General features: G+C 41.6%; 1 protein-coding gene and 1 pseudogene across 12 annotated transcripts in view; one reads left to right on the plus strand and one right to left on the minus strand.

Annotated features, from left to right (window-relative positions):
• Positions 1–26,328, minus strand: part of LOC105465203 (AP2 associated kinase 1) — a 223,190-nt gene that overhangs the window by 119,120 nt on the left and 77,742 nt on the right. The window lies entirely within an intron of this gene.
• LOC105465202 (UDP-GalNAc:beta-1,3-N-acetylgalactosaminyltransferase 1-like) lies at positions 20,705–22,294 on the plus strand (annotated as a pseudogene).

Genomic DNA, 26,328 nt, shown 5'->3' on the forward strand with positions numbered 1-26,328 from the left:
TACCCAATAGTTATCTTTTCTGTTCCTCTCCCTCCTCCCATCCTCCACCCTCAAGTAGACCCCAGTGTCTGCTGTTTCCTTCTTGGTGTTCCTAAGTCCTCATCATTTAGCTCCCACTTATAAGTGAGAACATGCAGTATTTGATTTTCTGTTCCTGCATTAGCTTTATGCTTGAGTTTCAATGGAGGTATAAACATATAAGCATTCCAAAAACAAGTGAATCAGAGTAAATTAAAATGATTAGCTCAATTAACCATGCTTATGAGAGGTTTACCAAAGTCTAGGTCCACCTGGTAGCATTTCCGTACATGCCTAGAAAAAAATGGCCTCTAGAGCCTCATTTCTACAAGATCAAATAAATGACCATGGAAGTGTCTCCACCTTAGACAGTGGTCTGAAAAACTGCTCTGGTAACAACACAAATATAATCCAAATATAAAGAGGAAGAAACATACAGGCAATGTAATTCTCCATGGCATTAAGACCACATGGCCTAGTGCCTACCAGACCTTCACATCTTCCAGCTACTTTACAGCACATCTGTTTAGGACACATCCAAAAATAGCACTATTGAGATTCAGCTCTGCGCCAAGTACTTTCACATGCATTATCTAATTGCATCCTCATGACAAGCCTGTGAGGCGAGTATTATTACACCAGTCCTGCCGAGGGGGAACCAACTGCAGGTTCACTCTGAGCAGCAGAACCTCCGTCTTCTGCCCAAAATCTGGTTGTTTGCCCAGTGCTCTTGGCCTGTGCCTAGCCGGCTCATTTCTTAAAGCCCACCGACAAAAGGATCCTCCAGCATGTTCTACCCATCACTCATCAGAGACTCAAGGCCCAGTTTACCAATAAGGAAAATGAGACACCACATGGCAAGAAATTCACCTGACTTTCCACTGTCTGATCTCCGACGCCACGTACTTAAGAGGGGGCACTGTGCCATCCTGAGGAACTAGACTACTCTGTAGAATTTACTCCCCCGCTGTGAGGGAGAAATGGTGCCCTAACACTCATTCCAGGTGAAACCTCCCCTCTACCCTCCATGACAGGCAGAGCTGAGTGGCGATATGGGAGAGTGCCAAGAACTACTGGGACACAGTGGAGATCATTTCCCAGACCAGGCTGTGGTAGGGATTTCGGCTACAAAGATTGAGTTACATTCTTTCCCTCCTGGCCCTAACCCCTACTCTTGTCCTTTGTACTTGTCTCAACAGCTGGAAGCAGGGTGCAGCCTACACTGTGCCAAAACAGGAGACCAGGGCAAGATCTCTTTTAATCCTCACTCACCACAACTGTCCCACAGAAGGCAGGAGGGACTCAGACCAAGAGCCAGCACATTCCCATGGGGGCTAGCACTGTAGGTTGGGGAGGGAGCAGGGATGGTGGAGATGGTGGACTTATTCTTAAATTCTATTTATTTTCACCATTCCTGGGTATTCCTTTCACCTTCATCTTCACTAAGGCACTCTAAGAAATTCAGTCTCCCAAGACAATGTGGTCTGAGGTGGAAGGAAGGGCCAGAGGTGGAGAAGAGGAAGAATTCATTGCATTCTCCACCCTCTTCCCTCCCTCAGGCTGTAAAAGGAAACAGGGCCACCTCACCTCTCAGCTTTCAAGCAGTAATTAATTACTACAAGTCCAGGGCTTTAGATGAAGTGAAAAATGGTTAGCATTAGACAAAATCAGATCTTGCACACATCCCGATAGGGTTATATTAGTAAGAAGACGTGATGGGGGTGCGGAAAATGTTTTCAGTGAAATATAGAATAGAAAGATGCCTTTAGGCTTTTCTCTGAATGCTGAATAGTAAGAGATGCTGACTGTGGTCAGACCCTGCTTCATGGCAATTAGTGATTCAATCCTAAGGAAACCTGAGAGTCCGATGCTGAGCACATCAACAACCTGGCTCAGACTAGAGTTCAAATGCAATGAGATCTCGCTTGCAGGTGCACCACCTCCTCCCCAACTCCCACTGATCTATGCAGCACAGCTATCCACTTTTTTATCTGAAGCTATTTTCAGGGTCAAAAATGCCATTTAAAAATCTCTGAACACTGAGAGGAGCCACCATTCCTCTCTTTCCACCACCCCAATCTACCAACACTCTCAGGTCCTAAAACGTCCCAAATCCCTCAACGTTTACATTCCCCGCTTCTGAGTCTCCTGTATCTGAAGCCCAGCCTGGCTTCCCCTCCTGTCTCTAGGGCCCATCACTTCCTGTTTAGGGACTTCACTCCCTGAAGAAACTGTTCCCTCTCTACTGCCTTTCTCCCACTAGTGTTTAAACAAGCTTCAAGTCTCTCTGATCATAAAAAGAAACAAAAATATCTTCACCTCTTTCTTGATCCAACTAGCTACCACCCCTTTCCTCTCTTTCACAAACAGACATTTCAACCTGTCTATTCTCTCACTCTCTCCACATTCAGAAACCTCTCATGAAGTAGATTCTGCCCTCTCCAAGGCCCAGGACCTCCATGTGGCTCAATCAAGTGGATGGTTTTCAGACAGTACCTTGTGTGACAGCTACTGAGCACTTTTCACTGGTGACATTCTTGAATCACTCTTTCTAGCCAGGCGTGGTGGCTCATGCCTATAATCCCAGTACTTTGGGAGGCCGAGGTGGGAGAATTGCTTGAGCCCAGAGGTTGAGACTAGCCTGGGCAACATGGAAAGACCCCATCTCTACAAACAATACAAAAATTAGCTGGGTGTGATGGTGCATGCCTAGAGACCCAGCTACTTAGGAGACTGAGATGGGAGGATTGCTTGAGCCCGGGAGGTGGAGGTTGAAGGGAGCTGAGACTGTGCCACTGCACTCCAGCCTGGATGACAGAGCCAGACCATGTCTAAAATAAAGAATTTTAAAAACCACTCTTTCCTTTGGGCTTCCAAAGAAAAGGACATGACATGCTCAGTATTTCCCTACATCTCTGTCTACTTCTTGATCTCCTTTAGAATTGTTCGTCTTCTTCCTGTTCCTTAATTGCCAGTGTTTCCTCAGTGTTCAGTCCTGAGTCATCTCTGTTCACTCTATAAATGCGCCCTGGCTGATTTCACCCATTAGGCATTTAAATATCCTTTAATTACATTCATAATATTGACAACTATCTCCAGAGGTCCAGACCCATATATTTGACTTTCTCAATTAAGTTGATAAACATTTCCACTTGTAATTTTCACAGGCACCCCAAACTCAACATGTTTAAAACTGAAATCAAACCCCATGTGTCCCCTCCACACATAACTCCCAAACCTCCCTTTCTGGGCTCCCCAGTGCTGTGACTACCATCTACCCCATTTCCTGTCTTCAGCAACTCCATCTCCCCGATATCCAACTAACAACCAAACCTTGATGATTTGTCTCCATCTCTCTCAAATCTGCTAACTTCTGCCCATACTCACAGCCATTGGCTTATTTCAGATCCTCCTCATTTTTCTCCTAGACTACTAGAATTTCTTAGTGTACTTTCAGAACAGAAACCTTTGGTGGGGATCTGTGCAACTCAATGATCCACCTTTCTCTGGACATCCCCTCTCCTCCACCAGTTATGTTCGTACTAAAGAATACCCTTTCCCCATCCTTGCCAGACTTCATGGGACCATCATGGACATCTGATCCACACTGGGAAACTCAGATTCTCTCCTGGAAAAGTGGAATTTGGTATAAGTATGTGCAGACAACTTAAACTACAGCAAGTGAAAAGTGGGAGCTGTATGGAAACCAAACAGAGCCATAGGAATATTGAACAGAGAAAGCCTATCTGCAGAAAAAAGAAGACCAAAGCAGGAGCAGAAAAAAAAACCAGAGATGAGACAGAGAGAAACATTCCTGATGGCCTTTTTCTTCCTAATTTCAGACCCTTGGCAAGGGTTGGTAGCACTTTTGCTTCAGGTTCCATTAGAGACATCCACCAACTTGTCTTTTTCACATTTCCCTTTTTATTTCAGCTCGTTTAAGTAGATAACTGTTACGTGCCCACAGAGTGTCTTGGTTAATACATTTGAATCCACTCACTTCTTCTCACTTGATCTCAATCCTCCCATCTATAAAACCAGAAGACTGAATTACATGAACTCTATGAAGGCTTTAATGCATTACATTCTTTAAGCAGAGTTTGTGTGCTTTTTCTATATTCAGTCTAATATGCAAAATGATGGTCACCACCAGGCCAAGGACAGTCAAATGCATATTTAGGGTTGCGGTTTTTTTTACAAGTTTTTAAACTATGCAAGTTTACAAGCAAATTAATAAACATGATTTTTTTTTTTTACAGAAGTACATATAATACATGCTTTATATATTACTTAATAAGTAACTTATGAATTTATCTAGAGCCTGTTGAGAGGACAAAAGGTTTTGTTTTTTAATTTTATTTATTTATTTATTTATTGAGACGGAGTCTCACTCTGTCTCCCAGGCTGGAGTGCAGTGGCACGATCTCAGCTCACTGCAACCTTCACCTCCTGGGTTCAAGCAATTCTCCTGCCTCAGCTTCCTGAGTAGCTGGGATTACAGGCACACACCACCACTCCCAGCTAATTTTTGTATTTTTAGTAGAGACGGGGTTTCACCTTGTTGGCTTCTGACCTTATGATCCACCCACCTCAGCCTCCCAAAGTGCTGGGATTACAGGAGTGAGCCACCGTGTCCAGCCAGTTTTTTTTTTTTTTTTTAACTGTGCACTACAATCAGTGTGGCATTGTAGAGTGAATGTATTTTTTTTTTTTTTTTTTGCAATAAGGATGAACAGTGAAAAGTATTCTCTAAATGTCTGAAAATGGCTCATTTGAAAATGGACTGGCCCACCTGCAGAGCATCAAATGAGATTGCTAAATTGCAGAGCAATGTTTTAATTCAGAGCTTCAAAAAAGGGAGTAATTTAAAAATGTACATTTATGATAACAGGTTGAAAACTGACACAAAACACTTTCTTTATGTTAAAAACAGATCTTTCCTGGGCTGGGCATGGTGGGTCATGCCTATAATTCCAGCACTTTGGGAGGTCGAAGTGGGAAGATCACTTGAGCCCAGGAATTTGAGACTAGCCTGGGCAACACAGCGAGACCCAGCCTCTACAAAATAATTTTTTAAAAACGTAGCCAGGCATGGTGGTGTGCATCTGTGGTCCTAGCTACTCAGAAGGCTGTGGTGGGAGGATCGCTTGAGCCCAGGTGGTTGAAGCTGCAGTGAGCCATGATTGCGCCACTGCATTCCAGACTGGGTGACAGAGTGCCCTGTCTTAAAAAAAAAAGTGCATTTTTGAAGATAAATCAGTGTTGTGTGAAAAAACACTTTTTTAAAGATAAATTTTGGCTTTTGCATTTTGTAAAATTCATAAGCTACTTATATTAAGTATCTAATTTACAAAGTACGTATTACATCACTGATAAAGTACTTAGTAAATAAATAGCTAAATGCTGATAGAGTCTGATTCAGCAAGCCCGAGTGGGGCCCTGGATCTATTTTTTACAAAAGCCTCACAGACAACAGAGATCATCTGCCAGTTTGAGGAACCACTGTCCCAGGATGGGGAAATATTTCAGATCTCTTTGAAATAAGAAGTAGAAACTGCAGTATACTGAGAACACTTAGAATAGAATCAGAGTATCTCCATACATGAAAAACCTCCGTGTGTGCGTATTTGTGCACACGCGTGTGTGTGTGCATGCACGCGTGCATGCACAAGACTAAATTAAATAAACCCTACCAGTGGTTTGGGGGTGGGAGAGGTGGTGAGGAAGTTCACTCATGCTGGCTCTTTTGGTCTAGGGAAGGAAGCTAATGACTTTGCAAATTCCTATTCCCCTAAAAAGACCTGCCACTGGGGGGTGGGGGTGGAATATCATAACCCACATTGTAAATGGCTATTCAAGATCCTACAGAGAAACCTCTTGCTAGCTCTCTGCTCAAGCTAAAGTTTGAACGTTAAAAAAAATCAAGTGAAAGACACAAGGTTAGTCCAGGCTCCACAAATGGTGTCCAACAAGAAGTGTTGGTCAAAGGGAAGAGAAGAGACAGACTCAGATGTGGAAATAAAATTTTCTGTTCCAAAGTCATTGCAAACTTACAGAAAGAATGCTGATGTCTAGCATCTCAAAACTCTTCCCTGGAGCTCTGAGGACTCTGTTGCTGGAAGTTAAGACACCAGTGAGAGCCCCATATTACCCCTACAGGGTTATATCTGTAGACGGTACAGTTACACCCACCGTGATCATGTGTAACTGCCACAGCCACAGAACTCCTGGCAGCAATTCAAATAAAATTCCACGTGAGAGATACCAAAAGGCAACAGAAAGAACCATCAGGAGTCAGGAGGCCTAGTTGTAGTCCGAGTTCCACAAATAACAAGCTATGACCTTGAGCAAGTCACTACACTTCACTGGCCCTCAGTTTCCTTATTTATAAAGTAAAAGCGAGGGACATAAATATCTCACCTTTGGAGCTGGATATTTCCCACATTTTGGTGATTCTTCAGGGATACGAAATATACCAAACAACCTCCGAAATTCTATACAGGGATTTGAATTACGAATTCTTTAAAAGACAACATTGCTGTCATACTGGAGGGTGGTGGTGAGCAGAGGACGGAAGTAAATTAAAAGAAGCTCCCTGACAGGTGGGAAGTAGAGGCAGGAATTAGCAAAGCATTACTTCCTTGAGCATATTCACTCTTTATGCTCCAATCACTCTGATCTCCCTAATATAGGCACATTTTTGAAACCTGAAGGCAAAGAGATTTTCTGTTAAAGATTCTCTGAGTGTTCAGGAAGTTTAATAATTTCCTTGAAAGTCACTCCTTGTATGTCTACTGTACAAGCAGTGCAAGCAGTGTGTCCACATCCTCCTGGGTCTCAGCCTCATGGCTGACAGTCCAAAGAGCCCGTTCAGCGTTAGAGCTATACCCTTAGTGGGACCAAAGACTCACTCTTTTCAGCTGCCACTTTCTTGACACGTGTACAATTTTTCCATCTGATTCTTGACCCTGAGTCAAGAGGCAACTCATTAGGTGCCCAGAGCATTGCAGTTTGTGTTTCTATTCTAAGTTGACTTCGTTCCACTTTTTCAAGTTTCTGGATATTTTTTCAAGATACAGATCTTCATCCACTGCACAAAACGTCCACTTAAAAAAATAAAGCAATTTCTTACTCTTTCTCCTGAATGGAAAAAAAAAAATGTCTTAGTTGTCTCTCCAGGTAAACCTGGGGTCTTAGCCATGTTCTGACAGCCAGCTTCACCTGACCACCCTTCCCTAGTAAGGAACCTCTTCTACAGACTAATTAACCTTCTACACTGCTCTCCAAGCTAATGGGGAACGTCTGCTTGGAGCCCTCCATGGCTGCTTCATCTCCCTTCCCAAAAAACCCACCTGCCTCCTTCAAGAAAGGCCCTAATGATTCTGGTATAGCTACCTTCTCTCCCTACCCTCTTTAACAATCTAGCATCTTCCTTAAAAAACACAATCAGGGAATCCTAACCAGGCAGGCGTGACTCCTAAGCAGATGGCAGGCCTCATAATTAGGTCATTACATAATACCTCTTCTCTAACTAGCTTCTTTCCACCTCATTCCAAGACTCTGGGTTGATGAGCTTTACACTGTGGTTACTTTAATTATAATTCGCTCTTGGGAACTCGGTAATACCATGTTTTGATAAAAGAAAAGAAACAGGGTAAGAGTATAGGAAAGTCAGAGTCAGAAGGTTGCTTTCAGCTTCAGTTTTGAAGAGTCCAGACTTGTACAGGTAACTTTTTCTCTTGGTGCCTCGGTTTCCCAACTTGTTTCAAGTTGGGAACTTGACTCAAGCCCATCCCCAGTTGCACTGGTTCTAATACAGGACTCAAGCGTAAATGTTAGATCACATGACATGATTTCTAAGGGACACTACATCACATTTAGGTGTCAGGTCAGGCTCTTGGTGACTCACCATTGAACTAGATTGCACAAGGTGGTGTCCTCACGCACACAGGCAGCGGCTGGTCTCAGTAAGATCCCAGGTCAGCATCAAGTCTTTGAACTCCCTCAACCTTCAACCCCAGGCACTCAGAGACCTTGATGACTCACCAAGAAATCTAAAGCCTTCCACCTCACTTCCAATGCAGCATCCCCACTCTGGTCTCCCTCCTTCTCCTGGAGCTATCCACACTCTAAAAATCACTGTTCCCTTTGCCCAACTACTACACTGCCATTCTTACCAATCTGTTTTTAGGGATCCTGGGTCTCATACCTGTCTCATATCTGTACGAATAGTCTACAGTGAACAAAAGTCATCTACATACATGTTCCCATTTCCTGATCACAATAAACCCAAGTTATCATTTTGTAGATTCAAAAACTGAGATCCAGGTAAGTGTTATCCAAAAAAACAACATTAAAAACTCAAGCTTTAACTGAGGATTATAAAAAGAGACTATTCTATGAAAAGGAGAGATCTATGATCTCCAACTGGCATAACATATAATGAGAGATATTCTTTTTTAAATTATTTTTTGTAGAGATGGGGTCTCACTTTGTTGCCCAGGCTGGTTTCAAATCCCTGGCTTCAAGCAATCCTCCTAGCCCGGCCTCCCAAAGTACTGGGACTACAGGTGTGAGCCACTGCGCCCAGCCTGGAGGTATTCTTAAGCTAGAGGTCCATGTCCCCACACCACCTCTGACTCCCCAAGGACCTCTGGTTAACATTTATGTTTGGTCACTGAGTTTTCCAAGTTCTGACACTGGACTGGGATAGTGGTTAGGTCGGCCCGTGGTTCCAATGGGCTGGCCTAGGAGCTTGGTGCCTGCCATCACTGCAATTCTCAGACTCCAATACCTAACACTACCCTCCTCTCTAGAGTCCTGTATCTCTCCTGCATCGTTAGAGGCAAGCCTTGAGTTCTAAAACTACTGAAAAATACCAGAAACCAAATTTAAGAATCACTTACCCAAAAAATATGTTTGGACTAGATCAAAAGTTTTACATACAATGTGGCATATGGTACTAGGAAAAGAGGATGACCTTTCAGAAGGTAGGTTCCAGGGTTTGATTTCTAGCAATGATATTTGTTTACATAAACTTGAGAAAGCCACTTAACATCTAGAAGCCTCAGTTATTATCCATAGTTTACAGATGTACAAACTTTCTCCCCCAAAGCTATTGAAAAGCACCAAAGAAAAAAATATACAAAAGTGGGCCTAGCACAGTGCTGGGCAAACACCACTTCCCTCCACCTTCCCTCTGGCACCACCCTCTGCCTGATTGGGAAAAACTCCGAAAAATATGCAGTCTACAAGAACACTGTGAGATGAACCAGAGGATTATGAACTCATTAAAAAGAAAACCAAAGAGATCAGGGTGACCACCAGTGGGGCAGGTTTTGTCCAAGCACTACATTTCTAAAATAATCATTATGCAGCTTTTTCAGGCCTTTTCCAGGTGAGATGCTTAAAAATGAACTGAGAACAAAGCAGTCAACTGAAAAGTTGTGGGCCTATGAACCTAAGGCAAAGTGGGTGGTTGAATACCAGGCTGGTAATGAGGCAGAAAGGCAGGCAGGGGACTTTTGGCACAAGGGAACCATGGGCTTTGGAGACAACTTACCACAGTGTTAAGAGGAACCATTTACAGAGCTTCAGGATCTCAAAGAGGGCCTGGCAATGATAATATTCAAAAGGCTTAAAAACACAAAAGACATCAGGAAACCTGGGTTCCAATTGTGGCTCTTCATTAACCAGCTCTGTGATCTAAGGCTAAAAACTCTTCAAAGACAAGGAAAGTATTTTTCTTTGCATTTTCTGAATCACCTAGAATAACAAAGTCAATGCTGGGTAACTACTGAATGAAGGAGTGTCTGGCTTCTGAGATCTCTGGGCCTTAGTTTCCTCTCCTATATCACAAAAGAGTTGGAAAGATTATCTCTAGGGCCACTCCCAGGCTCATGTTCATTCCATTGCTCTCATTCCATTGAGAAACACAGACAAGTTTCTCAATCCTAACAGCACATCAGAATCACCTTGGAAGTTTTTAAAAAGATAATTCTCCAGTTTCCCAGCTGGAACCTACTGAGATTCAAAATCCTGAGGGTGGTGGATTTGTGGGCGGCGGGGGGGTGGGGGGGTTAAAATCTGCACAGGTGAGCCTAATAGGCAGCTAGCTGTGAGAACCAATGCACCATGCTTTCAAATGCTTCAAGGAACAAAGGACTTGAGGCTGGGTCCTTCTTCCATATCTCCTGCCTTTCTGCCCAAATCAGCAGTCTTCATTTTTTTTTTCTTTTCTTTTTTTTTTTTTTTTTTGTGACACAGTCTCGCTCTGTCGCCCAGGCTGGAGTGCAGTGGCACGACTTCGGCTCACTGCAAGCTTTGCCTCCCAGGTTCACGCCATTCTCCTGCCTCAGTCTCCCAATAGCTGGGACTACAGGCACCCGCCACCGCGCTGGCTAATTTTTTGTACTTTTAGTAGAGGTGGGGTTTCACTGTGCTCTCGATCTCCTGACCTCGTGATCCACCCGCCTCAGCCTCCCAAAGTGCTGGGATTACAGGTGTGAGCCACCGCACCCGGCCAGCAGCCTTCATTTTCTAAAGTAAACCTGCCTCATTTCTTTTCCTTAAAAAAAAAAAAAAAAAAGACTTAAAGAGACGGTCTTGTTCTGTTGCCCAGGGTGAATGAAGTACAGTGGTATGATGACAGCTCGCTGCAGCCTCAACCTCCTGGGCTCAAGCAATCCTTCCATCTCAGCCTCCCGAACAGCTGGGACTACAGGGGCTTGCCACCATGCTCGGCTAATATATATATATAATGTATAATATATTATATATAATATATATAATATTATATATATTACATATATAATTATATATTTATGTTATATATATATATATATATATTTTTTTTTGAGATGTTGTTTCACTCTTGTTGCCCAGGCTGGAGTGCAGTGGCGGGATCTCGGCTCACTGCAACCTCTGCCTGTTGGATTCAAGTGATTCTCCTGCCTCAGCCTCCCAAGTAGCTGAGATTACAGGGGCACACCACCAGGCCCAGCTAATTTTTGTATTTTTAGTAGAGACGGGGTTTCACCATGTTGGCCAGACTGGTCTTGAACTCCTTGACCTCAGGTGATTGACCTGCCTCGGCCTCCCAAAGTGCTGGGATTACAGGCATGAGCCACCATGCCCAGTCGCCCAGCTAATATTTTTAAAATTTTTTGTAGAGACAGAGTTTTACTGTGTTGCTCAGGCTGGTCTTGAATTCCTGGGCTCAAGTGATCTTCCTGCCTTGGCCTCCCAAAATGTTGGAGTTACAAGCATGAGCCACCGTGCCTGGCCTCATTTCTTTTTTCTTTTTTTAAAAGTTTTTGTAGAGACAAGGTCTCACTATGTTGTCCAGGCTGGTCTTGAACCCCTGGCCTCAAGCGATCCTCCTACCTCAGCCTCCCCAAAGTGCTGGGATTACAGGCATGTGCTACCATGCCCAGTCAAACCTGCCTTATTTCTAAGGAGCAAGACTTTGGAGTTAGATAAGGGTTCAAATCCCAAAGCCAACACTCCATAGTAACGTGACCTGAGTTCACATATAAAATGAACAACCATCCCCTGTTCCACAGAGTCAAGATTATGTGAGACAGCATCATAAAGCATCCGGCACACATCCAAACACAGAGGCTCTTAACAAATGTTCATCGCTATCTCCTCCACTCCCTAAGTAAGGCCCTTTCCTAAGTGAGGCCCATCAGGTGGGTACCTGACATCACCTGCACCTTCAGAAAAACTCTAGTTATGGGAACTTTTGCTGATATAGGACACGCTCCACTTTCAGTATTTGTCATGGACATCAGTTTCCCCATCCCTTATAGTAAGAAAGAAGAGAAAACCCATTCTTTTAACTAAGAACTCCCTCTCTGTTATAACCATTTGTTTCAGCAATAGGTGGCTTCAGGTGATGCAGGTATCCAGAAATCCTACCCTCCAAATGATCAAAGCAGGCCTAGTCCTGGATGCCTGTGACTTCTGAGTGTTTCTGAAACCATCTGTGGGTGCTGAGCCAATTGCATCATTTTGTTACTCCTCAGTTCTTACATTTGTTTTATACTTGCTACCACAGCTACATGATTTTTTTTTTTTTTTTTTTTTTTTTTTGCTTCTTTTAATGGAGGTTTTTAAGATGTCTGCTTTAAACAGGCTGGTGTTATTGAGTTCCTCTGCATTATTTATTTTTATCCAATGGCACACGTGATCTGTGGATCAAGGTTTACTATTGTTAGGACTATCCCAGTACATTATGTAGGAGAATATTTTATAAAGAGCTCAATCTGGATCCTCTACAGAATAAATGAAAGAACTGCTACCAAAAAGGCAGCCTCTGATTTTCAAAAGAACTTCCGTTGCTTTTTAGATGCCTTTTAGAAAAGAAGGAATCCATCTTGAGAGATATATAAACAATATGCTCACATGGTTCAGAGGAAGTCAGTCTTCTTTCAGAGCCTGATCACAAGGCCATGACTAGTGTCAGCTGGGGTTAAAGATCAAAGTTCAGGTGAGAAACCAGAGTTTTCACTGAATCCCTTGGTCAGAGATGTGGCTGACTGGAGAGGATTTGCACAGTCCTTAGACCAGGAAACAAGGTGGCACTAGGTGGAGATGGGTCAAAGTCAGGAAATAAACTGAACAGAGTTCCAGAAAAGCAGTGGAGCATATACAGGACAAAGCTGAAAATATAATGATTGGACTCTGAAATCAGGTAGCAGTCAAGCAACGAGGCAGAGAGTCAAGACCTAGAAAGATCAGCAGGAAAAGGAGTCCTAGGGGCTGTGAACAGAATAGATGCAACACTGCAACTCAAAGAAAGTAAAAGAGTATTGAGGCCAGGCGCAGTGGCTCAAGCCTGTAATCCCAGCACTTTGAGAGGCCGAGGTGGGCAAATCACCGGAGGTCAGGAGTTCGACACCAGCCTGACCAATATGAGGAAGCCCCCGTCTCTATTAAAAATACAAAAATTAGCTAAGCGTGGTGGCGCATGCGTGTAATCCCAGCTACTCGGGAGGCTGAGACAGGAGAATCTCTTGAACCCGGGAGGAGGAGGTTGCAGTGAGCCGAGATAGTGCCACTGCACTCCAGCCTTGGCAACAAAGCAAGACTCCGTCTCAAAAAAAAAGTAAAAGAAAAAGAAAGTAAAGGGGTATTGGGTCCGAAAAGCTGATGGAAGTATCCTGAAAGCAGGGAGCAATCCCTAGGAATGATATTCCTTGAGCGTTCAGGTATAGATAACAGAGCACCTGGAGTAGGGGTCGGGCACAGGGAAGTGAGCAGCTCCTACTTTGTTTTAAGGTAGCTCCATTTTATCTCCACAGAAGAAAGTCAAGCAAGATAATAAAAAGAGAACACGGTCCAACTGGTTCTGATTAAAAAAAAAAAAAAAAAAAAATCATAGAAGCTAGCTCTGCCAGGCCAGGGAATAAGTCAAAAAACCTCTGAATGGCTCTGCTCACTAGGGACAACCAGCAATGGAAGCCAGACGGGAAGATAAGCTGGGAGCTTCGCTGTCACTGTATGAGCTCAGGTAAAAACAAGACTCAATCCTCTTCCTCCAGCAGAGCACATCATGTCATTCTCTACAGTCTCCACACACTAGACAAGGCGCATTAATGTCCTAGTCACTTCGGTACATATCAGAAACGTGAAAAAAGAGGCCAACTGGAGCCTGCCCCTAAACCACCCAGTTTTCATTGGTATTATGACAAAGCCCTCTCCGTAGCAGCAGAAATGCTGAGGACGTTGGGGGCTTTGGTTAGCAAAGATGCCTGAGAACAGAAGACAGCACACATTCCAAGAAAGCTACACAGAGAAACTGTTTTGATCAGTCTGTACACCCACCCCCAGACTGCCATTCCGCAGTGCCTGTCCTTCCTGGAGGACAGAGCCAGGGCAGGAGTGATTCAGCATAAGCCATCCCCACTAACCTTGTACACAGCCTACTTAATATAGCAGGTTTAGATGTCTCAATACTTTAACTGGCAACACTGAGATTCTGCATATTGCAGATATAGGAGCAAATCAAAAACCATTTTTAGATTTGCACAATTTTTCTAGTTAGGATTCCCAATATCAATACATACTATCTTTGGCTTAACCATCTACTAACTGGAAAAGTCTCAACTTCTCTGAAGCTTCATTTTCACAGTTGTAAAATGGGAATAAGTATATCCTAACAATCTTAAAATTAGTAGGAAAATCAAATGAAAGAAATCATGAGAGATTTAATATGGCAATAAAATGTACTGTCTCTTCCAATCTCCATTCCCACTTCCCCAAAACACAAACTTTATTGGAGTGATAAGACATGAAACATTGTGAAAAAATATAAGCCTACATTAAGCACCTACTATGGAAAGATGAATGTTAGCTGGATTGGTAGGGAAAGGTGTTTTTGGGAATAGATTTCAGATGATTTCTGAAAGACTGGTAAGATTGGAAAAGGCAAATCTCTTTTCTAGGTCCATATTGTATGGAGCATTTATTTAAACTGTAGTTAGAATATCTACAGTTAAGGAGTTAACATTATAAATATCACCACAGTCACTCTCTATGACTTTTAGAAATACAGAGATTTAGGCACAAAATGGAGAAAGAACTCAATTCAAAAGGTCACAACAGCAAAGAAGAAAATGAAGCCCAGTTCAGCACCCAAGCTCAACAGGAGCATGAAATAACTGGTGATCAGTCAAAACCAGTAAGGTCTACTGATCAACACCACTGTGACCCTACCCAAGAGATTTACCATATGCCACCAAGGCATGGAAGTATCATTCCTACAAACCATGGTAAACCAGGGAAAGAGAAATCAGACTATGTTGCAGGATGAAGTCTTCATAAAAGACTCATAAATCACTTTATTCTGGAGCCAAAGGGGTTAAAGTTGGTTCTATATATATACATATATATATATATATATATATTGTTTGTTTGTTTGTTTGTTTGTTTTGAGACGGAGTCTTGTTCTGTCACCCAGGCTGGAGTGCAACGGTGTGATCTCGGCTTACTGCAACCTCTGCCTCCTGGGTTCAAGCGATTCTCCTGCCTCAGCCTCCTGAGTAGCTGGGATTACAGGCGCACACCACTACGCCTGGCTAATTTTCGTATTTTTAGTAGAGACGGGGTTTCACCATTTTGGTCAGGCTGGTCTCGAATTCCTGACCTCGTGATCCACCCGCTTCAGCCTCCTCCCAAAGTGCTGGGACTACATGCGTGAGCCACTGAGCCCAGCCTGTTCTCTATTTCAAACCACAAAGACCACAGCCAGTTTAATGGAGCTTAAATTGCAAAGTTGGAACAAGATGTCACCAAGGCATCTGCTGACAATTTTCCTAACATTTTTATTAGTAACTCCCAGTTACCCTCTCCTGGTTCTTCTAGTCCACAGAGAGGTCAATAAGAGCAAATGAGGAAGTAAAGAAGAAGAACCAAGATCTTTTGTTGCAGTTTGGAATCCAAAACTGCAACAAAAGGAAGACTGCTCCAAATTCCCAGTTTCTCCAATGTCTAGACTAGAATACAATCTTCAAGAAATGGTCTACTTGAGTATTCCACTCAGCCAACGACTGATCTCTTGTCCTGCCAGTGTTTCTTATTGGGTATTGCCTCAACCCACTTTAAGGTTTATCATACCACTGCTTCTCAAGAGAGGCTAGTTTTGGCCCAAAGAGGGCAAGGGGCAATATGTGGAGACATTTTTGGTTGTCACAACTGGGGAGACAAGGGGTGCTGCTGGCATCAAGTGGGCAGAGGTCAAGGGATGCCCATAACCTAATAATGCACAGGACAGTCCCTCACGACAGCGGTCTATTTAATAAAAATGTTTGCAACTTCTGATTTAAGTGTCGAAAATAAAACTGTAAAACTATTAAAAGAAAATTACAACTGTACTATAACTTTGGAGGTAGAGACGGTTTTCTATAAACATAACATGAAAAGAGTAACCAAAAATTTGATTCATTTCTTCCTCATTAAAATGTGAAACTTCTCTGTGGCAAATAAAACAAAACCCACAAAGTTAGCGGCAACTGAAAAAAAGTTTCAACATCAAAAATGTTACACAAAATTCAATAAAGTTCTACCCTGAGATTCACAGTTCTACCCTGAGAATCACAGATTTGGCTTATGATAATTGGATTCATTTAACATCTCTTCTTCAAATTATGAGGCATTTCTTCACATTCATGAAGACTTATATGAATTTTGTACACTCCATGAACAAGTGAGCATCTTAAGGCTCATCATGCCTGTGTACTGAACAGTTACTGTGTTAAGTTCTTCTCTTACAGAACCAGTGTTTTGCTAGTTTATAAGCCTGAATAACTTTATGCATCACATTCCCTAAAATGAATTTTCTCATTGACTTTAGTTTCTACTGCGGTTTGCATTTTTAGTATTAAAGACTAAATTACATAAACATTAATTTAAAAGAATTATAACATCAAATACTGGCAAGAGTATAGTGAAATAGAAGTGTGCTTTGATAATATACATTGGAAGCATTCAGAAAGTAGACATCCATTGATCCAACAATTATTTTGGGACTCTGATGAAATATAGAAGTATGTATATTTAAAGATGCTTTATGCAGTGTTAATAACCAAAGTTGGAAACCTAAATATTTAGCACTAGGAAATTGACTAACTAGATTATGGTATATCCATGCAGCCTTAAAATAAACATGTATACTCAGTGATACGGAAAAATGTTCACAACATATTATTGAGTTTTAAAAAACAGGCTTTACAAAATAGTTAAGAGGGTATACTTTTTATTGTGTATTTTTACCCAAGTAAATTTTTTTTTAAATAAAAAAGCAGGCTTCATGTTCTCACACATAAATTTGGTATATATGTTATATAACATGTATTTTATATAATATGCAAATATATCTTATTATATACTATCTTTATACATAGAAAAGGGCTGAAGAGCTAAATACCATACCAACGTGCCACAAGTAATTAAATCTATGGGTGATATGAGCAGTTTTATATATTTTTTCTTTCATGTTTCTAAATATTTACAATTAATGTGAATTAGTTGCAGTAAAAGTTTTCAAGATAAGCTACTATTTACATCTCAATGCTCCAAACTGCATACTGGATAAAATTCCACCTTTTCTAGTTAACTGGAGAAATCGTTACAAACATTTATTACCCGTTTTTCACTCAATGCTGGGATGCCTCAGAGGCTACTAGGGTATACAATGCTGCTTCCCTCACTCATTAGGTAGCTCCAGACTGTAATTCTTTTAACTCCTCCGCCAGCTTTAATATTTCTGTCTTTGACCTTAGTGGCTCTTGCCATTGTTCACTACTGTCAGGTTGGTGTCCTTCTCCATTTTAATGTATTGCTTTTAATTCAACAGTAAATCAAAAGTATAAGAACTCATTAATAAAAATGAGAAAGAAAAAAAGACTGAGGGAGGGGACAGGGTCTCTCCTAAGGTACAAGTTGGAATCGGCTTTTGTGAGCACTTTCTACTGCCCCCAAATTTTTCTTTGGGAAGGGGAGGGGACGTAGTGGTATATCTCTAAATTCAAAGCGAGGTTTTAGCACAATTGTTCAACTGTCTCCACCGTAACACATACATCCAAAGACATTCAAAAATAAGACATATGCCCATGGACATCTGGCGCCCAAGTAAGGTCTTTAGTTCAAGCAGGAGGATCCTGTGGACTGTGTGTAGCCCCTTAGGGCAAGAGCTGTACCTCCACATAATTCTTTGTAACTCAAGAAAACTTACTGAAATTTGAAGGACAGTCATGTTATCATGAGGATAACTTTGAACTTACTTTTTTATTTATATGAATGAATTTCAAAATAAATGATTTGCAATTCAGTGCTTTATACTTAACCACATGACAGAGGTGTGTGGTAACACATAGCAGAGAGCCATGTTTTCATGGTTACTACTGCCAGGAATGTGGCTATTGAAGAAATAGAACACTACTATGTCTAATTTCCACAGGCCGAAAGTGAGGCCTCTTGTACCAAACAGTAAGCCAGGTTGTGAATGCAAAGAAAATGTTCTTGAAGGAATTTTTTCTAAGTGAATATAAACTCAAGATTTTATTGTCTTCATAATAAAAGAAAAGGTAACACTTAGAACTGGACCGCTTAGCCCTTTCTCTTCTTATCTCCTCCCAGTTCAGAATGTTTGCCTCTTTTAATAGCCAGCATTCTCTCAGATCTGCAGTTGGGCTCAACACACTCAAGCCTTAGCACAATCTTCTTTGTAGTTTTAGCCTTTTTCCAGAAAATCAGCTTAGTTTGCCCACCATAGCACTGTGCTTCCTGTAATAATGCTGCTTTCCCTGGGCATACAGAGAATCCTTGCCCTTCTTTACTATGTCACTTTGTGGGGTTAGTGCTTGCCACACTTCTTACAAAAGTCCAGCGGGTTTTAGGAACGTTCACCACGTTTGCGTGAGCACTATCAGCATGGAAAAAGTTAGGATTTTGTTTCTTTTTGTTTTGTTTGTTTTTGAGATAGAGTTTCACTCTGTTGCCCAGGCTGGAGTGCAGTGGTGTGACCTTGGCTCACTGCAACCTCTGCTTCCTGGGTTCAAGCGATTCTCCTGCCTCAGCCTCCTGAGTAGCTGGGATTACAGGCAAGCACCACCACACCTGGCTAGTTGTTTTTGTATTTTTAGTAGAGACGGGGTTTCACCAAGTTGGCTAGGCTAGTCTCGAACTCCTGACCTCAAATGATCCATCCACCACGGCCTCCCAAAGTGTTGGGATTACAGGCATGAGCCACCATACCCAGCCTCTTGAAGGAAATTTGAAGAGCTACATGAATGATATGGATAAAGTTTTAGTGTGCTGGATATAAGATCAAACCAGCCAAAACATTCTCTTAAGCCAAAGTCTAATCTAGAGCTAGGCACTACTAACTCTCTTCAATTCTATAAGGCTGAGGAGGTAAGGAAGCTCCAGAAGAAGTCTGAAGCCAGCAGAGGTTGGTTAATGAGGTTTAAGGCAAGAAGTCATCTCTATTACATAAAAGTGCAAGGTGAGGCAGCAAATGCTGATGTAGTTGTAGCAAGTTATCCATAAGATCTAGATAAGACCATTGATGAAGGTGGCTTCACTAAACAACAGATTCTCAACAGAGATGAAAAGCCTTATATTGAAAGAAGATGCCGTCTAAGACTTTCATAGCTAGAGAGGAGAAGTCAGTGCCTGGCTTCAAACCTGAGAAGGTCAGGCTGATGCTCTTGTTAGGAACTAATGCACCTGGTGACTTTAGGTTAAAGCCAGTGCTCATTGGCCAGTCTGAAAATCCTAGGACACTTAAGAGTTATGTTAAATCTATTCTGCCTGTGCTCTATAAATGGAACAACAAGGCCTGGATGACAGCACATCTGTTTACAGAATGGTTAACTGAATAATTTAAGCCCACTGTAGACTTACTACTCAGGAAAAAAAAAAATTCCTTGCAAAACATGACTGCTCCTTGACAATGCACCTAGTCATCCAAGAGCTCTGATGGAGATGCACAAGGAGATTAACGTTTTCATACCTGCTAACACAACATACATTCTGTAGCTCATGGATCAAGGAGTAATTTTGACTTTCTTTTTTTTTTTTTTTTGAGACAAAATCTCACTCTGTTGTACAGGCTGGAGTACAGTGGCATAGTCTTGGCTCACTGAAACCTCGGCCTCCCGGCTGCAAGCAATTCTCCCCACCTCAGCCTCCCCAGTAGCTGGGATTACAGGCAGCTGCCACCACGCCCAGCTAATTTTTGTATTTTTACTACAGACAGGATTTCGCTATGTTGGCCAGGCTGGTCTTGAACTCCTGACCTCAGGTGATCCGCCCACCTTAGCCTCCCAAAGTGCTGGAATTACAGGCGTGGGCCACCATGCCTAGGGAATTTTGACTTTCAAGTATTATTATTTAAGAAATACATTTCATAAGGCAATAGCTGCCACAGACAAGAGATTCCTCTGATGGATCTGGGCAAAGTAAATTTAAAACCTTCTGGAAAGGACTCACCATCTTAGATATCACTAGGACCATTCATGCTTTTCTGGAGCATGGCAGGAGCTGAGCCACCAAACCTCAGGGAGTGGGCCTCTGTGACTAGCAGTTCCCTGCTCAGGTGAATGCTGGAGGAGCCTGGTGGGGCCGTGGGCGATGCGGAAGAATGCTGGGGTATGTGGTGGTGAGTCCAGGCTGAAGCTGCTTGTTGGCCACCTTGTCTTGTCCCAGGGTGCACTCTCTGCCTTCCATTGCCCACAGGAGTGGCTGGGGGCTTTTGCCATGGTGGCGGGGGAGTAGAAGGTGAGGGTGTTACCAGTGCCTGTGTTTAGGAGGTGGCTGTTTTGTTAGGAAAAGCTACTACAAAGGGAAATATTACCAAATTGTGTCTTTTTTTTTTTTTTTTCCTGTTTTCACTGTGTTCACAGCAAATCTGAGCGTTTTACTTAAAGCGTGGAATACAGAAAACAACAAAAAACTTCAGCTAGTGCTTTAATCTCATCTGAAATTCTACAGGTGTGTGTTTTATAAGGAGTATATGGCAGAATTTTAAGCCAATCTGAGATTCTCTGTTTTTTGGTAGCATTATTTTTGAAAACTACATACTGCTAAATGTTCAACTGGTGAAACTGAAAGTATTTCATTGACAGGAAATTAATCAAGAGGAAGAACCTGCAGCTCGCACGCTTCTGAGCTGCTGTGGATGGCTCCGGCTCTCTGGACAGCCCCAGCTCCCTGGACAGCCCTTCCAAATAGGATGTCACAAGGATCCCTCACATGGGGTCTCCTGTTGCTATTGCTTCTGAGTTTCCTTGTGATGTGTTACCTCAGCCTTCCCCCACTACAATGTGACAGAACATGTAAACTGGATGTGCTTTTGGAGTATGAGACAATTTACAGACAATACCTTCACTTTGCATTTTGAGAGCATTCAAACTGCTCTCATCAAAACCCATTTCTGTACCCAGTGCAATGGCTCATGCCTGTAATCCCAACACTTTGGGAGGCTAAGGCAGGAGGATCACTTGAACTCAGGAGTTCGAGACCAGTCTGGGCAACAGAGGGAGATCCCATCTCTACCAAAAAAAAAAAAATTTTTTTTTTTTTTTTTAAAAACAGCCAGGCATGGTGGCATGCGCCACTAGTCCCAGCTACTCGCTGGGAGGATCGCTTGGGCCCAGAAGGTCAAGGCTGCAGTGAGCCATGATCATGCCACACTGTACTCCAGCCTGGGCGACAGAGTGAGATCCTGTCTCAAAATCAACCAACCAACCAACCAACCATTTCTCATCATCCCAGTAACCTCCCATCCCTCAAATATGAAAGCCACGCAGGCCACTGGAGTTACTTGAGATGAAAAAAAAAAGTGTTGGTGGAGATAAGAGAGTCTTACGTTATATCTGAAAGGGAAGACAAAATGTTAGCACTGTGCTTAGAGGGTGAACACCTTCTTTATGATGACATAATGCAACCAGATGTTTTGGATACATATAATAACATGACCTTGAAAATCATTATGGTATTCAGGTGGGTAACTGAGTTTTGCCCCAATGCCAAGTACACCCTGAATACAGACACTGATGTTTCCATCAATATTTGAAATTTAGTGAAGTATCCTTTAAACTGAAACCAGAGAAGTTTTTCACAGGTTATCCTCTAAGTAACCATTATTCCTACAGAGGATTTCACCAAAAACCCCATATTTTATACCAGAAGTATCCTTTCATGGTGTTCCCTCCATACTGCAGTATGTCGGGTTATATAATGTCCAGAGGTTTGGTGCCAAGGATCTATAAATGATGAGTCACGTAAAACCCATTAAGTTTGAAGACGTTTATGTTGGGATCTGTTTGAATTTCTTAAAAGTGGGTATTTATACTCCAGGTTCTCACTCTAGTGCCCAGGCTGGAGTGCAGTGGTGTGATTTCAGCTCACCGCAACGTCTGCCTCCTGGGTTCAAGTGATCCTCCCACCTCAGCCTCCCGAGTAGCTGGGACTGCAGGTGCACACCACCATACCCAGATAATTTTTGTATTTTTTGTTGAGACTGGGGTCCTGCTATGTTGCCCAGGCTGGTCTCAAACTCCTGAGCTCAAGCGATCCACTTGCCTCAGCCTCCCAAAGTGCTGGGATTATAGGTGTGAGCTGCTACGTCCCACCCCTTTTCTTTTTATGTATAGTTGATGTGGATGTCTATCAACTCAGATGTGTGATTGCAGCCCATGACTTTTCTTTCAAGGAGATCATCACTTTTTGGTAGATTATGCTAAGGAACATCACATGCCATTATTAACTTCACATTCTACCAAAAGCCTGGAGAAGGACATGACACTTTGTGGAAAGTGTTAAAGTTGTGGAAAATTCATGGGGAGGTCCATGTGCTAGCTTACACTGAACTGAAACTCATGAAGAACCCATAAACTAGAAACTGGAGGATTAAGGTAGGATTTATTTTGACAAAATTCAAGTCAGGCTCTTTAAAGATGATATTCAAAAGAATTAAATATAAAGTAATTGGTGGGTTTTGCTAATGAAACTAATAAGACCAAACAATTTGAACATGTCCATAGACTAGAATTTCTTAAAAGTGACAGTGAATTATAAGCTCATTAGTCCATAATAAGAAAGCAATGTAGAGTTTTATTGAACAATCTAGTCACTTAATCTTGTGTATAACTTATGTGGATTACTAATTAAAAAATATATATAGTTCTGTGTAAGAAAAAAAAACTTCACTGAAATTATATCAAACAAAATTTCATCTGTTTTTGGTCATTTAGAAGGTCCTTCACGATGTTGCAGTATTTCAGAGTTATCAATTATTATTCAATATTACCTCAAACTTTCTGGGTCTGTAAATGTTATGACAGTTTCAATACCATATAAATAGAATAGCAAATCACTCTTTACATCTGATGCTTTTCCAGTTATTTCACTGATTATTATTGATAGTTCCATTAATGTAAAGTCTTAGGTTGTTATTGTGTGTCAGTAATCTCTTGGACTTTGTTAAATATTTTACTGTGGTAATAGAGAATTAAAGCAAGAAAAGCCTTAATTATTGCCTTGTTTTTAAAAATATAGTCTGCAGTGTGTGTGTGTGTGTTTGTTGTTGTTGTTTTGAAACGGGGTCTCACTCTGTCACCAAGGCTGGAGTGCAGTGGTATGATCACGGCTCACTGCAGCCTTGACCTCCCAGGTGCAATCGGTCCTCCCACCTCAGCCTCCTGAATAGTTGGAACTACAAGTGTATGCCACCACATCCAGCTAATTTTTTTTTTGTAGAGACAGAGTCTCACTATGTTGCCCAGGCTGGTCTTGAACTCCTGGGCTCAAGGGATCCTCCCTCCTTGGCCTCCCAAAGTGCTAGGATTACAGGCATGAGCCACTGGGTCCAGCCTCCCCAATGTTTTTAGATGTCACTGTCTCATTTTTCCACCTGGAAATTAGGAATAATATAGAACACCAGGCAGTATGTTTCCTTTTGGAAAGCACTTTGAAGACAAAAAAGAAAGGAGAGACTCCGATGGCTAGAATATTATGAATATTCCAGGATTGAGTTGGAAAGAGAAGACTGAAGATCAAAGTTGCATTCTTAACCTGTCTCAGTTTTTTCATACTAACAATCAGTTTGTGAATAAAGAGGAAAAAAGGAAAAAGGAAAAAAAATTCATGATTCATGAGAAGTCAAAATACCAACATTAATAGGAGTTTGGAAGAAGCTGATTCCAACTCTCATGGATGACTTTGAGGGGTTCAGGACTTCAGCAGAGGAAGTAACAACTACAGATGTGGTGAAAATAGCAAGAGAACTAGAATTAGACGTGGAGCCTGAAGATGTGACTGAATTGTCGCAATCTCACGATCAAACTTGAACGGATGGAAGTGGCTTCTTATGGATGGCAAAAAAAGTGGTTTCTTGAGGTGAATCTACTCCTCATTGTGATGCTGTGAACATTGTTGAAATGGCAACAAAGGATCTAGAATTACATCAACTTAGCTGATAAAGCAGCAGCAGAGTTTGGGAGGGATGACTCCAATTTTAAAGAAGCTACTGTGGGTAAAATGCTATCAAACAGCATCAAAAACTCCAGACAACTCTTCCTCTTCTTCATGAAAGGAAGAGTTAATGGATGTGGCAAACTTCATTGTTGTCCTATTTTAAGAAACTGTCACAGTCACGCCAACTTTCAGCAACCACCACCCTGGTCAGTCAGCAGTTATCAACATCAAGGCAAGACCCTCCACCAGCAAAAAGATTACAACTCACTGAAGGCTCAGATGATTGTTAGCCTATTTAGCAATAAAGTACGTTTAAATTCAGGCATGTACATTTTTTAGACTTAACACTTAGTAGGCTTAAAACACTTAGTAGACTATAGTACAGTGTAAATATAACTTTTATATGCACTGGGAAACCAAAAAATGTGTGTGACTCGCTTTACTGTGACATTTGCTTTATTGCAGGGGTCTGGAACCCTGCAATAGCTAAAGTGTGCCCAAGTATACCACTGGGTGTTTTTAACATTTCTTCATATTATACACAGTTCTGGACTCTCTGACATATTAAAAACTGCTTGTGTGACTCATACAACTGCAGCCTTAGCATTGATAGCATAAGCTGTGTAACTGGGCTCAGTAAAGAGTTGTCTGATAAGATGAGTCTGTAGCCAGAAGCAATGCTTGTTTATAGGTGATTCAGCACACCGGCAGTTTATTGGGACTCCAAATGACAGCATCTTAGAGGCAAAGACAAAGGATGAAAGAGCCAAAGATAGAACAGAGCCATCGGCCAAAGCCCCAAGGGGCACTTATGACCAGAATAAACTGGGTGGACCCATCTTGAGCCCTGGGTGACCAAAATAGGAGCCCAAGGGTTACAAGCTACAGCCAATCACTATTCTCAAGAGTATGACTAGATTTCAGTTAACCTTTGCAAAGACAAAACCCAAAGACCGTAAGTAGTGAGTTAAAAAAAAAAAAAAAAAAAAAAATTGGCTTATCTGCCTAAATGGACCGAATGGTTCACTTTCTCTTGGCTTCATTCTAGCTCCAAGGGGTAGAGTCTATTCACTTTGCACGTCTCAGTTTGTTGCTTCAAATGGATGGATATTAACATTAGGACATGAAAGTTTGGTAAGGAACAGGATTTATATACAAAGTATCACCCTAAAAATTACTTACTGATTACAAAGTGAAAAATAGTAACTTAACAGTGGAGAAGCCTGGCAGATACCAGTTAACTAGATGATTTAGGTTGGTTATCAGTGATGGGACAAGTAGGCATCAGGACCTCTTGTTATGATGCACCTAGAAAGACACATCATTGCAGTATCCCAGTCAAAAACACATACCTTAAATCTAAGCACAGGGAACAGCAAAATCACTCAAATTAAGGAACATCCTATAAAGTAGAATTGGCCTGTACACTAAAAATGTCAAGGTCATGAAAGACAACGTAAGATTAAGGAGCTGTTCCAGATTAAAAGAGATTTAAAAGACATGACAACTAAATACAATGTTTGATCCTAGATTAAATCCTGAACTGAGGGAAAATGTTTTTCTTTTGCTACAATGGACATGACTGGGACAATTAGTAAAATTTGAATAAGCAGATAACAGTTTATATCAAAGTTAATATCCTGATTGTGACATCTATACTTTGTTTTTTATTTAGATTTTTTTAAGGAAATATACACTAAAATGTTTATATTATATACTGTAAATAATTGTAAAGGGATATTATATATTATATGGCTGACTTTTAAGTAACTCAGAAAAATATGTGAATAAAGATGGAATGATAAAACAAATGTAGCAAAATATTAATCATTGGTGAATCTGGGTGAAGAGTATATGGGAATCTTTTATATCATTTTTCTACTGTTTATGTAACTGAAATTCTTTCAAAATGAAATGTTTAATTAAGAAAAGAAAAGGACAAGAGGAGTGAAAAGTCCAGCCCCCTGAGGCGTTCCTGGCCACAGAGACTCAGGGTTCCGAGGCTGGCCTTCCTCCTTTGATACTGCAGTGACAAACAGGATGAGCAAAGACCTGGGAGCTGTGCAGATCTGGGTTCCAATCATTGTGCCTCACACAAACTAAGCTCACTAAAAAAAGATGGTATTTATTATTTCAAATTTTTAAAAAGCAACAGAAAAATATGAAAGGCTTCCTCATTTATTTTATGGAGCAAGTTAAGTACAGCCCTAATACCAAAACTCTGGCATTCAGTACAGGAGAAAAGAAAACTGTATATTATCCCATTTACAAATTACTAGTACACTGAATCAGGCAGTACATTAAAAGAATAGGACACCATGGCAA

The sequence above is a fragment of the Macaca nemestrina genome, chromosome 13, assembly GCF_043159975.1.
Source record: "Macaca nemestrina isolate mMacNem1 chromosome 13, mMacNem.hap1, whole genome shotgun sequence".
In the NCBI taxonomy this organism is placed as follows: domain Eukaryota; kingdom Metazoa; phylum Chordata; class Mammalia; order Primates; family Cercopithecidae; genus Macaca; species Macaca nemestrina.